A 17,078-nucleotide genomic window follows, 5' to 3' on the forward strand; every position below is an offset into this window, starting at 1 on the left:
CCAATTTTGTTAAGTTTCTAAAATCATGATCTATCTAATAGGGTATTTTGTTCGCATAGGTTCTGGATATTTTTATGGTTGCTCTAATTATTTTAACATGCTTAATATTGTTAAGACAAAAACTTGTAGGTATTTCCGCGATAAATCGGTGATAGTGTTAGCTCTAAAAATTTCGCAGTAGATTAGAAGTGTTATCAGGTGTTTTTGTAGCTAAAGAGTAATTAAATTGCTAAGATAGCAAATGATCCCTAGTTTGAATATATAGTAAATCAAATAAATGAAATATATTACCCAGGCAAGCCCCGGTGCATAACCCTTACTTTTCTATATATATATATATATCCTATGAGTCCTAGTAGTATGACAGGATCGTATAGATTGCTATACTACATGACTCCAGTAGAAAGTCGAGTGATTGCCTGTCACTTGCGAGAGATAGGAAATATATTATTGTTGTTACTATATTATTAGCACCTGGAATATATATGAATGATAATTGGAGACTAGACGAAATAATACTTTGGATCTAGACTTGGTTTGGCATTCGAGCGAGGCTCGGATTGCATTTGTTCCGCATGTGTCGGTTAAGGATCGGCCATTGCATTGGGTTCTATGTAGGTCACAGACTTATTATCCTGAACACATACTTGTGTATGGGCGTGCGAAGACTCATTGCTCTCTTGTCATGGGTTCTGGTTCTTTCCGGACCGACTGATTGGAGACGAGGATGGTGGAGGTCTAAGCACCGCACTGAGTTTGGGACTTAGGAGCGAGGGCTTAGAGTCTAAGTTTGGACGGGGATGGGGACCCCATGATAGGAGGGTAGTGGGTTGGCCTTGCTTGTACCTAGGGTACAAGCGGGGTGTATGTTTCAGGGTACCCAGCTGGGATACATTGGTTCATGAATCATCGGGTGATCCGATACGACTTATCTACAATCTAGCACCGTAGTAAGAACTGGAAGTTGAAAGATGATAAAATAATTCTGATTGCTTACCACTTGCTTGAAAGTAGCATAGGTATAGTTAGTTAATGAACTAATGATGACTGCTAATAAAATTGAATATAAGGATATACGTTTAGTAATGCTCTTGTAGATGCAATAACCCCACAAGCCAGATAACCTTGTATATCCTTGGAGTATTTTCTTTTCTCCTAACGGATAAGTCTTGTGGAGTACAATTGAGTACTCAGGGTTTGTTCTACCCTGTTGCAGGTGACAGGCGGATGCTAGAGATGACTTTTGTGTGTGGATTTCTCCTGGTGGGCTCAGAGGGGATTCATTTACGCTGCGATCATAGTTTTTATTTATAACTCTTACTAAATGTTTTTAGAAATATAAGTTGCATAATCTGTTGTCATAGCTTATATATCAGTGCTTCATCATGTCATGACTAGATATTTATTGCCGCTGTAATTCTGATCACATGCTTATATTCCGCTGTTAAATTAAACTATTCATAACTCTGATAACATGATCATATTCCGCTATTATAAATAATAAATATTATCCTCTGATGTTGCATAAAAAGTGATGTAAGAAATGGCTAAACGTTGTAAGCTTTATTCTCTCATTTGTGATCCTGATGGAAAATTGTGGATTTTCGGGTTCTGCCTTGGGGTGTGCTCGACGGAACTGCGTAATTTAGTGTCTTTCCTTGAGTACTTAGTGTCTAATGGAAGACAAGTACTCCTGGGAGGCATTAGATTAGGCGGTTCTACCACAACAGGGAGCCACGCCACCACCGACTCGAGCTTCCTGTCACAATGGGTTGTGGCCGCTGGTGATGCCGTGTTTTAGGTGTTTCAGACGTTCATTTTAAGTGTTTCAGTTAGATGTTGCATATGTTGCAATGGCTATATACGCATGTTGCAAGTGTATGTCGTTTCATGTTGCAAGCATATGTTTCAAGTGTTTCATCTGGATGTTGCAAAAATAGATCTAGATGTTTTATATATATGCATATACATACATATTGCAAGCGTATATTTCAAGTATTTTAGGTGTTTAATACATATGTTGCGAGTGTTTCATCTAGATGTTGCATATGTTTGCAATGGCTAAACATGTGTTTTAGTTGTTTGCAAGTGTTTCAGACGTATGCTGCAGGTGTTTTATCTGGATGTTGTAAAGTAGATCTGGTGTTGCACATATTTTAATGGGACCCACCTATTGCAACCGCCTGCTGTAGTTGTTGGGGGCACCACCGTGGGTCACTGTGCGGGTGCCTGAGGCCGGCAGACTCATCCGTGACGCACATCCACAGGCGGGGCATGTGGTTGGGACCCACGTTGTTTTCCGTGTGCGGGCGCGACAGTCATCGTGGGAAGCAGCGGGCGTGTTTGGTTGCCCGCATAAGGGCAAACCAGGCTCTCCGGATGCAGCCTGCTCATGTTTGGTTCCCTGGCCACCCTCCCAACCCAGGCTTCGCTCGTGCAAAAGCCCTCTCCTGGCCTGGCTCACGAGGAACGCCCAAATCGGCCGTTTTTCTTCAGCCTGGCTCGCTCCGTGCTCCCGTGAGCTCGCGCGCCTAGCGATTCGATGCGCGGGGAGATGGCGCGAAGATCCTAGGGTTACCTCCCCCGTTCCCGCCATTCACCGCCTATATATCTTCCCTCCTGTCGCCTCCCTCTCTTCTTCTTCTTGTCGCTCCCCGTCTACACCGCCGGTAAGCTCCACCTCCTGTTCCTCCTCCCCTCGGTGTTCTTGATGGATTCGTGGCCTCCTAATGCCTACCCTCTATCTCGATTTGTTGCAGGTGCCGTGGATTTGTGTCCTCTCAAAGCAAGTGACTTTTCCCCCTCCTCTTTCTCCATTTTTCTATGTGATTTGAAACCCTAGGTCACCATTGTTTGTTGATCTCGCTGCAGGCACACCAGATCTGATTTCTTGGCTATTATTGCGATATGGATCCTTGTTCTTAGGTCTCATTTTGTTTTCTTGTTTTTTCAAGTAAAAATCCTATTTTGTGTATGCTAATCCTCTTTTCTTTGCTTGTGTGCTTGTAGATCTGAGCTCCCTCACCTGCTGGGTTGGGCTTTTGCTGGTGCTACTGCTTGTTGACGTGGGTATTTTGTATATCTACTCCCCCTCTCGCCTCTCCCCTAATCTGTACCGTGCGATAGTGAGTCCTGCGTTCTTGGATTCGGATGCATGTCCTACTTTGTGAGATTATGAGCAAGTATATGAAGTTGCCATTTTGTCTGAGCTATTGTTTAAGTCTGTGATGATTCCTTTTGTCCTGAGCTATTGCCTTAGTCTATGATGATGCCTTTTACCCTAGTTTGTGATGATGAAAGTCTTATTTTTAGCATGTTCTAGTATATGATGAATCCTTTTTCTAAGCTTTTGTCCAAGTCCATGATGATGACATTGTCATTCTGAGCATTTGTCCTTAAATTCCATTCATTTTTTCTAGATGGACTTGGAAGAGAAGAGACGCATTCTTTTTGCTCGTGCTACTGCTCTTATCACTGCTATGTATGCCCTGCTGTTTGCTAGACTTAGAATGCTACAGAGTCAGCGGCCTCAGATCAGTTATGGTCCAATGAGCATTAGGGATAAGGAGCACCAAAGGAACTTGAACTTAATTTACAACTACAATGATATAGAGTGTGTGAACATGCTTAGAATGAGAAGGGCACCCTTTTTTAGTTTGTGCAACTTGCTTAGGGAGAAGAAGCTACTTGCTGACAACATAAATTCTTGTGTTGAAGAGCAAGTTGCAATGTTTCTCCATATTGTTGGTCATAACCAACGATTTAGAGTTGTAAAGCAAAACTGGAGAAGGTCTATAGAGATAGTCCACCGCCATTTTAAAGATGTGTTGTATGCTATTGGTGAGCTTAGACAAGAGATGATTAGACCTCCAAGCAATGAGACACTAGTAAAGATTAGCAACAGCCATAGATGGTATCCTTACTTTAAGGTAAAAAAAACCTGTCATATAGCTGCTAGGATATTGTTGCATTAGCTCATATCAATTTACTATGCAATTTTGGATGCCATGTAGGACTGCATTAGGGCCATTGATGGGACTCATGTATTTGCCAAAGTTCCAACCAAGATGCAAGCTGCATTTAGGGGTAGAAAGAATGCCTCCACACAAAATGTGCTAGCAGCAGTTAGCTTTGACTTGAAATTTACCTATGTGTTGGCTGGTTGGGAGGGATCAGCTCATGATGCCACAATTCTTGCTGATGCATTACAGAGAGAGGATGGGTTGAGGGTTCCACCAGGTAATTAAATCAACTGTGATAATAAGAAGCAAATGTAACTGCAAAATGATGAATCTAATTGAACTCCATATTTGTTTTAGGCAAATTCTTCTTAGTAGATGTTGGATATGCTTGTCGGCCTAGATTTCTTCCTCCTTATCGAGGTTGTAGGTACCATCTTAAAGAATATGGGAATAGAAACTACCCAACCAACCCAAAAGAGTTGTACAATTTGAGGCACTCTAGTTTGAGAGTAACTGTAGAAAGGGCATTTGGGGCTCTGAAGAATCGTTTTCGCATCATTGACACCAACAAACCATTCCATCACTTAAGGACACAAATCAAGCTTGTGCTTGCATGTTGTATAATGCATAACTAGATCCTTAGTTTTGGGGTTGATGAGGTTATTCCAGAAGAGTTCTCTTGGGTACCAAATGACACAAATAGTCAGCCCCATCCTGCTCATATGGATGACAATGCTGCCTGGGCACTTCAGAGGGATGAATGGGTTAATCACATGTGGGCTAATAGGGGTCTTTCTAGAATCTAGAGTTCTATTATGTATCATTAAGTTGCCTGTAATTCATTTTATTCATGGACAGATGTTGGTTTTTTCCTGTGATTCTACACTTGATCTGAGACTTTGGGCAATAGCAATGATGTTTTTTTTCTATGATACTACACTTGATCTGAGACTTTGGGCAATAGCAATGATGTTTTTTTCTGTGATACTATACTTGATCTGAGACTTTGGGCAATAGCAATGATGCTTTTTTTCTATGATACTACACTTGATCTGAGACTTTGGGCAATAGCAATGATGTTTTTTTTCTGTGATACTACACTTGATCTGAGGCTTTGGGCATGTGCAATGATATTTTTTTTTCTGTGATACTACACTTGATCTGAGGCTTTGGGCATGTGCAATGATGTTTTTTCTGTGATACTACACTTGATCTGAGGCTTTGGGCATGTGCAATGATGTTTTTTTTTCTGTGATACTACACTTGATGTGAGGCCTTGGGCATGTACAATGATGTTTTTTCTGTGATACTACACTTGATCTGAGGCTTTGGGCATGTGCAATGATGTTTTTTTCTGTGATACTACACTTGATCTGAGACTTTGGGCATGTGCAATGATGTTTTTTTCTGTGATACAAAACACCTGTGCTGAGGCTCTAGGCATGTGCAATGATGAATTAGGCTATGGCTGAGGAGATGATGGCTGCTGATGAGCTTGTGTTCCCTGGACTGGATGGTGGTCTTTTGGCTGGTGACAATGTGGTTGCTGGGGATGATGTGACTGGTTTCATACCAGCATCACAGGAACCTGCTCAGCAGAGGACCTCTCTAAGGTGGACTGAGCCCATGTCTGCCTTTGTGCTAAAGCAGATGTGCCAGCTCATTACCACTGGAGTGAGGACTGATAAGGGCTTCAAAGAAGTGCACCTGAACAAGGTGGCAAAGGCCCTGCAAGAGTTCTGTGGTCATGAAGTTAGTGGTACCTAGGTGTACAACCACCTGAGGAAGTGGAGGCAGAGGTGGGTGAAACTGTCCAAGCTGAGAGACCTTAGTGGAGCTCAGTGGGATGAGGACAACTACATGATTGTTCTTGAGGAGGAACACTACAATGGTCATACCAAGGTGAGCAAGAACCTATGATACTACAACTTGATTTGTTAGATGACTCTTTAAAACATTTTGTCATTATGGCTAACAAGGGACAGTTCATTATGTAGGACCACCCCAATGATGCTCCACTGCTCAACAAGCCCATACAACACTACAAGCAGATGATGGTCATCTTTGCCAATGGTCAAGCAACAGGCAAGTGGGCTATGGGCTCTAATGAGCCACTTGGCACACCATAAGACTGTGCTGAGAGCTCACTGAAGACTGAGATCCTGAACAGTGGCAAGACTGTGACTCTGAGGATACCAAGAGTGAGGGAGGAGTTGGTAACAAGAGAAAGAGATCCATGCTGGTAGAAGAGGATGTTGTTCTGTTCACTGGCATGGCAGAGGCAGTGAAGGATGTTGCTGATGCTATTAGGTCGACCAAGGTTGAGGATTCCCACCCTGAGCTGTATGGTGCTGTTATGTTTGTGCCAGGCTTCACTGAAGAAGCACTGATGTGTGCTTATGGCCATCTGCTGGACAACAAGGCCTTGGGTTCAGCTTTTGTCAAGATGTCTGACTCCCACCATGAGCTATGGCTAAGGACCTACTTGGCCAAGAACTACTACATGTGAAGGCTTTACAGCTTGGGGTTGATCCTTTTGTGCAGTGCCTCTTTTGTGCATACCTAACTACAGCTGGTGGATGTGTAGTGGGTTGACCTTCTCTTTTGTGCAGTTGATCTGATCTTACATAGCTTACTTACTAACACTAACATATAGTTAGTGTCTTAGATAACCCTGCACCTACAACCTAGATCAACCATGAGTCCATTGCCAATGATGTGAACCTTGTGGTTCTGAACTTGATATGGGCACTAGCCTGTGCCTGTGATTTGCACAATTTCATTCTAAGCACTTGTCTTATTGCCTGTGATGTTTGTTTTCTTATATCTGAGCACATGTCCATTGCCTGTGATGCTTGTTTTCTTATACCTGAGCCTGCATTCTTTACCTAGCTGGTGCATCTCTTTTTGCCTGTGTTGACATTGATGTGAACTTGATGATCTGAGAACTAATCTGATCTTGTTTGTCAATGATGTGACCATTTCAATATGAGCTTTTGTCTAATGCCAATGATGACGTTTTTTAAAACTAAGCACATGCCTTGTGCTAATGATGAGGTTTTTTTATATATACTGAGCACATGCCTTATGCCAATGATGTTTTGATTTATTATACTAAGCACATGCCTTATGTCATTGATGAACTTTAATTTTTTGTTTGTCATTCCATGGTCTAAAAGCTGAAGAAAAAATGAAGTCGATGGCGTGTTCGTAGTGGAGCATGCGGTATGCATTGCAAAGAAGGATGTAATATTCATTGCAAACAAAGTGTTGTAGCAAAATGATGTAATTTTTAGTGGAGGGTGTAATAATATTAGTCCGGGCTTTAGTAATTTTAATTTAGCTTTCCAAAATGATGTAATATTCATTGCAAACAAAGTGTTGTAGCAAACTTTGGACTTGCTGGTGGTAACCTTACCACTAAATCAAAGTGGTAACTCCACCAGCTTCTATGCAGGCAACCAAACATGGTTCCTGCATCCTCTTAATTTGAATCTGATGCAGGTTCAGGGAACCAAACACCGGCTGCATGTGACCAGGCTGCTGGGAGCTAGCCAACCAAACAACCACCCCTTGCATGCGCTCAGCCTAGCCAAAGGGGGCCTGGCTGGCTGATGCGAGCTAGGCTGGGCTGGGAAGTGAACCAAACACGCCCAGCGTGAGCAGTGGGGCACAATTCCCGCACTGCGCACGTGAAACAGAGCGAGCGCGATGGTCAGGGTGGGAAGTAGTGTGGGATCCATGCAATGGGGCGCAAAAACAGGCAGCACGGTCTCCTTTCAGGAGTGCGGCGTAGTCTCCCGCCTATTAGTACGAGCACATCTGGACACGGGTGTCCATATGGCGCTAGCCTCTCCGCTAAACTTTAGTTGTAATATAATAGTTGTAGGTGATCCAAAGAGGCCCTAACGAAAACAAAGAAAGATAAAACCACCTTAAAACAAACAGGCACTGTCTTCTTTTTAAGTTAACGATGGTACGTCTACTACGTCATGTGGCTAAAGAAGAGATCACGATTTTAGTTCACGCCCAGCTGCATCTACTCATTCATCTTTTTACTTGTGAAGAAAAAATTAGCGAGGATCCAGCCAAGGACACCTGCGCCTTTCCTTTCCTTGGAGATTTTTTATATATTTTTAACACTTTTTAGTAAACTAATTTTAAATTTAACACTGTTTTTTTCTTCAAAACTAACACTTTTGGCCACGGCCTATTTTCATTGGCGCGACGAAATACCTGTGTCGCGCTATGTATGGATGGCGTGGTAGGAGGATGACGTGGCGACGACCGAGATTGCTGACCGGTGATGTGGCCAGATTTGCCATACCACCGATCTTGGCGCGGTAGTGATGCGCCACGACGCATGGCGTGGCAGCACCAGATAAATATCGTGAGCGAGCCCGCCCGCCCACACGCAAGCCAGCCCGCACGCCAGCCCGCCCGCCCGCACGCCGCGCAGCGCCCGCTGCCCCGACGGCCGCCCGCCCGCGCCCGCCGCGGCAGCACGCGCCCGTCGTGCAGCGCCCGCGCCGACCACGCCACGAATGTCGGCGCATCACGGCCGCCGACCGCCCGTTCATATCAAGGTAGCTCTCTCTTGATTTTATGTTATTATGATTGTTATTGATTTAGGATAGTTAGGTTAGTGATTTAGGATAGTTAGGGTTCTAGGATAGTTAGAATAGTTAGTGATTTAGTATAGTTAGTGATTTAGGATAGTTAGGGTTAGTGATTTAGGATGGTTAGGTTAGTGAATTTGTTTATTTAGGTAGATAGTTTTTAGGTTTGAGGTTGTGTATTGTAGTATAGTTAAGGTTTGGTTAGGTAGTTAGGGTTTAGGTTACTGTTAGTTAGAATTTTGGGTTTAGGGATTGATTAGGTATTTATTATTTAGTTTATAGTTAGGGATTTTGGGTATAGATACTAGTTTTCAAGTGTCGGTACTTAGTAGTGCGTGATATGTCGATTTGGATGACTTGATGATGTTTCGTCAAATGCTTATTTTTCTAGTGAAGTTGTTTAATATGTTTGTTAATGTTACTTTGAATATATACATGTGCTTTCATATTGTGTTCGTATTTCATAACAAGTAGTTCAAATTTTACAATGCTACATAATGTTAATTTGAATATTGTTAATTTGAATACTCTAACCCTTTGTTTATCAATTTGTAACAGGATGTCCCCTCCCACGCAGCACCTGTTGTATCCCATTCTTGAGGTAGAGTATGACGACCAACATCGAGCACACATCTTGAGTGACACCGATGCAGAGGTGGCCTTGCCTCCTTTGAGGCCTCGCACGCACACATGGTGCACCAGTGGGACGAGCGTTACGCGTTGTATATATGGTTTGCTAGCTTCCTCGAGCATAGTCCATGTTGTCAACTATGGTCTTCCTGCCCCTTGACCCAGCACTACTTACTGTAGCAGTAGACAGGGTGCGAGTGCCTTCTTTGTACGTAAACATTCTTATAACAAATTTGAGTCAACTAGCAGTCGTTCAATTCTTATAATAGGTGGAGGCCTGAGACCCACACGTTCCACCTACCTTGTGTCGAGATGACCTTGATCATATAGGACATGAAGGCTACCTTTGGCCTTCGGTTGGGAGGACTTCTAGTGATAGGGTATAGTTGACAACGATCACTGAAGGGAGCTGGTGGCTCAGTTCACTAGCTTTCTTCCACCGGACGACGAGGTTTCAAAGAAAAATAAGTGAGCAATTTAAGCCTATTTAATACTTGCATTGCTTTCTTGTAGCCATCAGGTCTCATTTTCTTTGATGAATTTCAAGAAAAGTTCTGGTGTTTCATCGTCACAGAAGCGCTTTGATTACTTGGACCCATAGACTGAGGAGGCTCAGATCGACAGGTTCGCTAGAGTGTGGCTCTGGCACTTTCTTGGTGCTTTCCTCTTCCTAGACGCCTCTAGCAACACCATCAGCTGGATCTTTCTTGACATATTACGTCGACCGTAGGAGAACATAGCAGCGTACAACTAGGGTAGCGTAGTTCTGGCATGGACGTATCGATAGCTATGCATTGCCTGTTGTCGCGCCTCAGGGTATGCGAACCTTAGGGGTTGCTCCTACCTACTCCAGATTTAGTGTTGGGAACGATGGCCCGTTGGGAGGTCCCCTTAATACTGGTTTACCGGTAAGTACTTTGGTTCACTATATTCTTCGAGGAAGTTACATATGATGAAATTATTAATGGTTAATTCATTATCTTGTTCAATGCAGCAATGGAACGGGCATGATACACTCCCTACAGCTCTGTATATCTAGACGGAAGCAGAGTTAGTTAGAGGGAATACGAGGCACAAGTACAGGGAGTACACGCATGGTCTCGACGTCCTAACACAGCACCAAGTTATGCTCTCTTTACTATCATACATGTGTCTTGTTCGATGTACACTATATTACAACCTAACTCAATTACGAAATGTTCAGGTGCATTGGTGTTCTTGGGATGCTCCGGAGCTCGAGTACTATCTGAGTCCTATCACTAGAGATGAGTCAGACGAGTATCGCTGCAATGTCCCTCTTATTTTCTTCCACGTGGTCGAGATTCACTTGCCCATTAGGGTCTGCAGACAGTTTGAAAGAATGACATGCTACCCACCACAACTTTACTCCACCAACTAAGAATTACACGTGTGCGTTATCGATTAATAACAAATCTACAATTCAGAGGTGTGTGTGGTACAACTAACATCATTTTATTGCAGGTATGACCATAGGAAGAGGTACAAGATCAATGATTATCGCGTGATACACAACGCGTACATTCACTTGTGGCAGAACAGGGAACGGCAGCCGATCCATGTGGGTCCCCCACACGACCAACACACCTTCGACGAGTACCTATGCGGTGGCTTCACAGGTCTACGAGGACACATATCAAGCCCCCGTACACTGAGGAGGCGATTGACGAGGACTCAGAGGAAGATGTGATCGAAGATGTGTACGACGTTGCCACTAGGGCCGACACATAGCTACAGAGAGCCCCGCTTCAAAGATACGTGGTAAGATACTTGAATGATATAATTTGTTATTCCATTTGGTATTAAGTATGTTTACTAAAACTGTCCAACCGCGTTTCTGTAACTAGGCGACATAATTGTCAATGATGTCCAGCGAAGCAGCGTTGCGGCTTCACGAGTCTAGAGGGCAGCGTTCTAGAGGCTTTTGTGAAGGTAAACATAAACTTGTCTGTTCAAAAATATTTCTTTAGTGTATATGCGTTTGGAAAATGCACTAACTTTAACGTCTATTTATGCAGAAGGTGAAGAAGAGCTGTAGGAAGCTAGCTCATAAGCTAAGCTGCATGGACAATCCTTGGGTGGAACTGGCAGTCCCGGCGTGGTTGGGTGACACGTCTTCTGGCTCTTTGAGGATACCAGTCGGTGACAGGTGCCACTTTTGCAGTGCGTACACCACCACATCATAGCGCTGGGAAGGACCCTGCAACCGAGGACGACGACGACGACCCCCCGGGCTTCCGTAGACAGCACCACCAGTGGAATGATTGGCCGCAGGACGAGATCGGTATGTCTCAGCTAGATGGTGCCCCGCTTGGTACCCAAGGAGCCTCATAAGTACTAACAAAGGTAGTTTCTTTAAATACGTGGGCTCCATTAACTAACAATCATAAAAATTATAATTAATCATGCATATCATATACTTGCAGGGTACGAGCCGTACGCACCGGCAACGCTACCACACCGACATTGGCTATACTCCTAATGTGTTGCCAACAAATCCGAAGAGACAGAGGCGTGCGAGGGATTCTTACTCCTAGGTCTTAGTTTGTTAGGTCGAACGAATATTGACGTCTGAAACTTGCAGGCTTAGTTGGTTATGTTATATCGAACTTATGTCGAACCAATGAAAATATTATGTGGCAGCTTGTCAACTTACGCACGGACTTCATTTATTTGCTTCATATTCGTTTCAATGCGTCGCAGCAGCACTGCCGACGAGATTAACTAGGAACTAGTTCAGGAACCGTTAGTCCCGGCGTATCTCGCCGCCGGTGACCAGTGTCTTGACCCCGATCCTCCCGAGCTTGGTCATCGCCGCCACGAAATCGTCGAAGAAGACACCCTGGTTAGACGCGTAGTAGTCGACCTTGCTGTGCGACCTCATGTCGGGCTGGAGCACCTGGTCGGAGCCCACCGGCGAGGGGTCGAGGAAGCCGGGGTCCATGGTCGCGTCGCTGCCGATCCTCACCGACAGCAGTCGATCTTCTATCTGCGTCTAGGTCCTGCCGTGCCATGAGCCGTGGCACGTTACTGCCGCGCCAAGTTCGATGACGCGGTAGACCCTGCCATGTCATCGGTCAGCAGACTCCAGGTTATCGCCACGTCATCCTCCTGCCGCGTCACCATGCATGACGCTGGCACATGCATTTCGCCACGCCATGACCATAGGCGTAGCTAAAAGTGTTAGTTTTGAAGAAAAAAAACAATAGTTGAATTTAAAATTAGTTTAAAAAAGTGTTAAAAAATCTACTCTGGAGGAGAAGCTAGGGAAAGGGTGGAAATACGACGAACGCGGTTGCAGGTTGCGACCCGCAATGGACTAGCGGACCCGAACCCGTTGACGGGCCAGACCCCTGTTGGCTCGCTCTCCCTTCTTCTCTGGGCCCTCCCTTGCCTTCCCTTCCGCTCTCCCTCTTCTCCCCCGTCAGCCGGCGAGAGCTCGGGCGGAGGCTGCCACAGCACCCGCAGGAGAGATTTTCTCCCCGGGAAACAAGGGGACCTGCGGTGGGCTCTTCTTCCCTTCCCCAAGGTTAGATCAGAGGATGGCCTTCTGTTCCTCTTCCTCTACCCCCAACCTCCTCCTCGCGTTTTTGCTTTTTCCCATCTATTACATCTTCCTTAGCACTCCTGTGACAATTTCTGGGCGGGTAATGGAGTTCTCGAGGTCTTATCTGCTTTGGTCTGAGGAAATCTTCTTCCTAAGTTGCAATTTGGTAAAGAGAAGATAGAATTGTTGTGGGAGAAATCCCTAGTTGTTACTGATAAAAAAGAGTGATTTTTCATTTGGTCCCCGCGGTTTAGATTTTGGTTCCTGTCATCCTGTGTAATACTAGTTGTTACCAGTGTGAATTTGACGAGCGTTTAAATAACTTTGAATTCCATCCGTTTTCAGGGCTGCTGCCGTTGGATTGGGCTGAAAGATCTCAGTTTTATTCCGACGGGAGGATTTCTCATCGCCAATCTGGATCTATCTGTTGGTGGTGGAAAGTTGCCTCTTTTATGAGGCGAGGCTGTGTGAGGGAACCCGTGTGCCTCCCATGGATGTGCTGAACGCTGATTGGCGCACCAGGCGAGAAGGGGCAGGAGCCAGTAGGTGGTGACAGAGCAGGGAGACGAGGGAGAGGAGAGGCAGTCGGTATAGCAGAGAAGCAGGCAAAAATAGGTAGGACGAAGGAGAAGGAGAGGAGGGAGCTCTCCATGGGGGAGCCCCTCCTCACCTCCCTCTCCATGGAGAACAGTAACAGCCACCCCTGCACGCTCCTCTCCATGGACCCTGCTGGCTCGCACCCGGCCTCCGCCGAGTCCTCGGGTGGCGGCGGCACTGCTACCAATGGGGTTGGGGTTGGTAAGTGGTGGTGACCGGGAACTCTTCATCATTCCGCGGCGTGAGTCGGCTGCACCCAGGCCCGCCGGACATCAACCTCCCACTCTCTGCAGATCCTTCACCACCGCCTCCGTCATGGAGCCTCGACACGTTCGACATACTTGATGTCACTCTTGGAACACACAACTATGAGTCCGAGGTTGCACTTACACTTCCAAAGTCGACGGGTAACGGCAACGGCAATGGCAGTGCCACTATTGGTGTCGGCGCGAGGAAGTGTGCTAAGAGAGGAGACAGCATCTGGGGTGCATGGTTCTTCTTTAATCACTACTTCAAGCCTGCACTTGTGGAGAAGCCAAAGGGGAAGGTGACGCGAGACCCATCCGGTAGCATCTCGGGCTTCGACAAGTCTGATCTCCGCCTTGATGTCTTCCTGGTGCAGCATGACATGGAGAACATGTACATGTGGGTTTTCAAGGAGCGGCCTGACAATGCCCTTGGGAAGATGCAGCTCCGGAGCTTTATGAATGGGCATTCCAAGCATGGGGAGCCATCTTTCCCGTTCAGTGCCGATAAGGGCTTTGCCAGGTCACACCGTATGCAGCGAAAGCACTACCGTGGGCTGTCGAACCCGCAGTGCCTTCATGGGATTGAGATCGTGGGCTCACCAAATTTGTCAGCAGTTCCTGAGGCAGACTTGAAGAGGTGGGCTGAACTGACAGGCAGGGAACTTAATTTCTCAATACCATCTGAAGCCAGCGACTTTGAGTCATGGAGGAATCTTCCCAGCACTGATTTTGAACTTGACAGGCCACATCCACCGGCAGCAAAGAGTGCCACACATGGATCTCGTAGCCATAAGAAGGGATTGAACGGTTCAGGTCTCAACCTTTCAACTCCACCATCATCAGACGATGGGATGGACCTTTCACCAAAATGTGCCAAACGCCGCAAGGATTTCTTTGGCCATGGTGTAGAGGAGGACTGTGTGATGGCAAACAATTCTTGTTCTGACAGAGAGCAAGAGGTAGAAGCTCACACCGGCGAGCCATCATGGATGCACGAGTTCACTGGTGTGGCCAAGCATGCAAGCGGGCCTGTCACTGCTGCCAAGACGATATACGAGGATGAGGAAGGGTACTTAATCGTGGTGAGCATGCTTTTCTCCGATCCACACAGCGTCAAGGTGTCCTGGAGGAACACGCTGACGCATGGCATCGTGAAGATAACATGCGTGAGCACTGCCCGGATGCCCTACATCAAGAGACACGACAGGACGTTCAAGCTGACGGACCCTTTCCCAGAGCACTGCCCTCCCGGTGAGTTTGTGAGAGAGATACCTCTGGCCACACGGATTCCAGAAGACGCGAAGATTGAGGCGTATTATGATGAGACAGGAACTGGACTGGAAATCATGGTCCCAAAGCACCGCGTTGGACCAGAGGAGCATGAAGTTCAGGTGTGCATGAGGCCCCCACATTTTGGTGACAACAATCTTGTGCTCATACCATGAGATACTGGAATGTAACAGGTGGTGTCATGGATCAGTAAGAGCCATCATATTTGCTGCTAAACATGTAGCTTATGAGTTGAGAATTCCTTTTTCCCCATAAGAGTTGGTGATTTAGGCAAAAGTTACCCTCCTACCTCTGTTGATTCCCCTCTGTACCTCTGTCACACAAGTACATCACTATTGGTGATCTTCCTTGACTATCTGAAAGCTGGCTAGTTAAGATTCTGTGTATATTCAGATGACCAGGTTCGTAATAATGTTGATGGCTACCTATGATTTTGAGGTTTGGAATCGTGTTGTCGATTTCGAAAATTATTTGAGGTTTGGAAGGGCTGATGCAGTGGTGAGAGCTGTCTCACTGAGTCACCAGGTCGCGGGTTCGAAGCAGCCTCTTCGCAGATTTTGCGGGGGAAGGCTTGCCTTGGTTTTTCCCTTCACCAGACCTCACTCATATGGGAGCCTCCGGCACTGGGTCTGTCCTTTTAATGATTGCCTTAACCGTTTTAATGTTCCTGTCTCGCTTTCATCAGAGATTGAATCAGAACATGATGTGGTTGCTGTATTCATGATTGATGCACTCATATGTGCGTCATTTCGACTGATTCCTGCTTGCATCCTGGTACTGAACTACTGATGAGAAGCTGGTGTTTTTGCAAACAGTAAACAATCTTATGTTTCCTTCATCAGCCTAGCCTGCAGTTTTGCTCAATCCGAATGCTGCGGATTGTGATGCCTAACCGACCTGTGCCCAACAAAGATCTCTCTCTACTTCGTTGTGAGAAGCAGGATATTTTATGGCTTTTCAGTGGCCGGCACTGCACCATGCCGCCACGCAGTGTAGTTTCCCATGAGACGTCTGTGCAGCGAAAGCAACGTCGAATATGCTTTCAGCGATGCAGCTGATGGTTCTCTCTTCTCTGTGGACGGGAGCAGGCGAATGGATGAGTGGATGCCCGGGTGGCGGGATGACAGCCGGAAACGGGTTTGTTTTGTGCTTTGCGGCCGGTGACGTATCTGCAGCGCTGCCCATGCATCAGAAGAGATCATGACACCAGGACCAGGTGATTTCTGAACATCGATGATGGTGTCTGAACCGAGTTGGCAATCCCATTCTGGTTTTCTGAATAACCATGTGACCAGAACTCCTGCTTGTTCTGGAAAATAAGAACATGTGAGCAGAACGGAAGCGCAGTTACAATCTGTCAGTTCTGTTCCAAGCAGTGTTATTGTGGCAAGAAAACTGGTGAGTGTTTATGCAAGTGCGTTTCACTGACGAAATGAAACAGGCGCCCGAGTTGAGGTCATGAATCGAAAAAGGGCGTATCCAGTGCAGAGAGCTTCCGCTCTATGCGGGGTCTAGGGAAGGGTGTTAGTGGAAGTCTTACTCTCGTCTGTGCAATGCGAGAAGACCGCGACTCAAATCCGAAGAGGGAAAAAACTAAAAGAGATCTAGATCTAGATTTCGAATGCACGTTGAAAATCTGGGACATGGTGCCAATCCGGCACGCACTGGTGTGGCACCCTGAAGATCAGCTGCGCAGTTAAATTCTTGAACTGATCAAAAAAAAAAATCTTCCCTGCTTGCTGTGAATTTGGTGCAGAAATCATGCATTCCAAACAGACTCTTTATTCTCTTCCGTAAGATAGAAGGATGACTCAGGGCCAGTTTGAGGTCTTAGCTTTCGTTTGGTGCCGCTCCTAGGAGCCTTGCTTGGTGCTGCTAGATACATATGACATTTTTTTTTTGAATCTACATATGACATTTTGACTTTTCTAGATACATAGTTTTTACTATGTATTTGATATACACTAAGTTCACATATGTAATGAAAAGAATATATCTAAAAATGTTAAAACGTCTTATAATTTGGAATGAAGGGGCAATTTTTATCTAAGAGCTCAACTAGTTGCTAGGCCATCAGTTGGCTATCGAGGGCTAATAGCTGAGAAAAGTCACTTTTACCTCATATATGGGAGAGAGGAACTGAAGATGGGGATAATCTAGGTGAGAG

The 17,078-nt window shown here is 45.7% G+C and overlaps 2 pseudogenes; both read left to right on the plus strand.

Moving 5' to 3' along the window:
- Nucleotides 1–5,404: 5,404 nt before the first annotated feature.
- Nucleotides 5,405–6,471, plus strand: LOC136454319 (uncharacterized; annotated as a pseudogene).
- Nucleotides 6,472–12,524: 6,053 nt separating this feature from the next.
- Nucleotides 12,525–16,703, plus strand: LOC136449586 (uncharacterized; annotated as a pseudogene).
- Nucleotides 16,704–17,078: the final 375 nt, after the last annotated feature.

Source organism: Miscanthus floridulus, chromosome 5 (genome assembly GCF_019320115.1).
Source record: "Miscanthus floridulus cultivar M001 chromosome 5, ASM1932011v1, whole genome shotgun sequence".
Classification (NCBI taxonomy): domain Eukaryota; kingdom Viridiplantae; phylum Streptophyta; class Magnoliopsida; order Poales; family Poaceae; genus Miscanthus; species Miscanthus floridulus.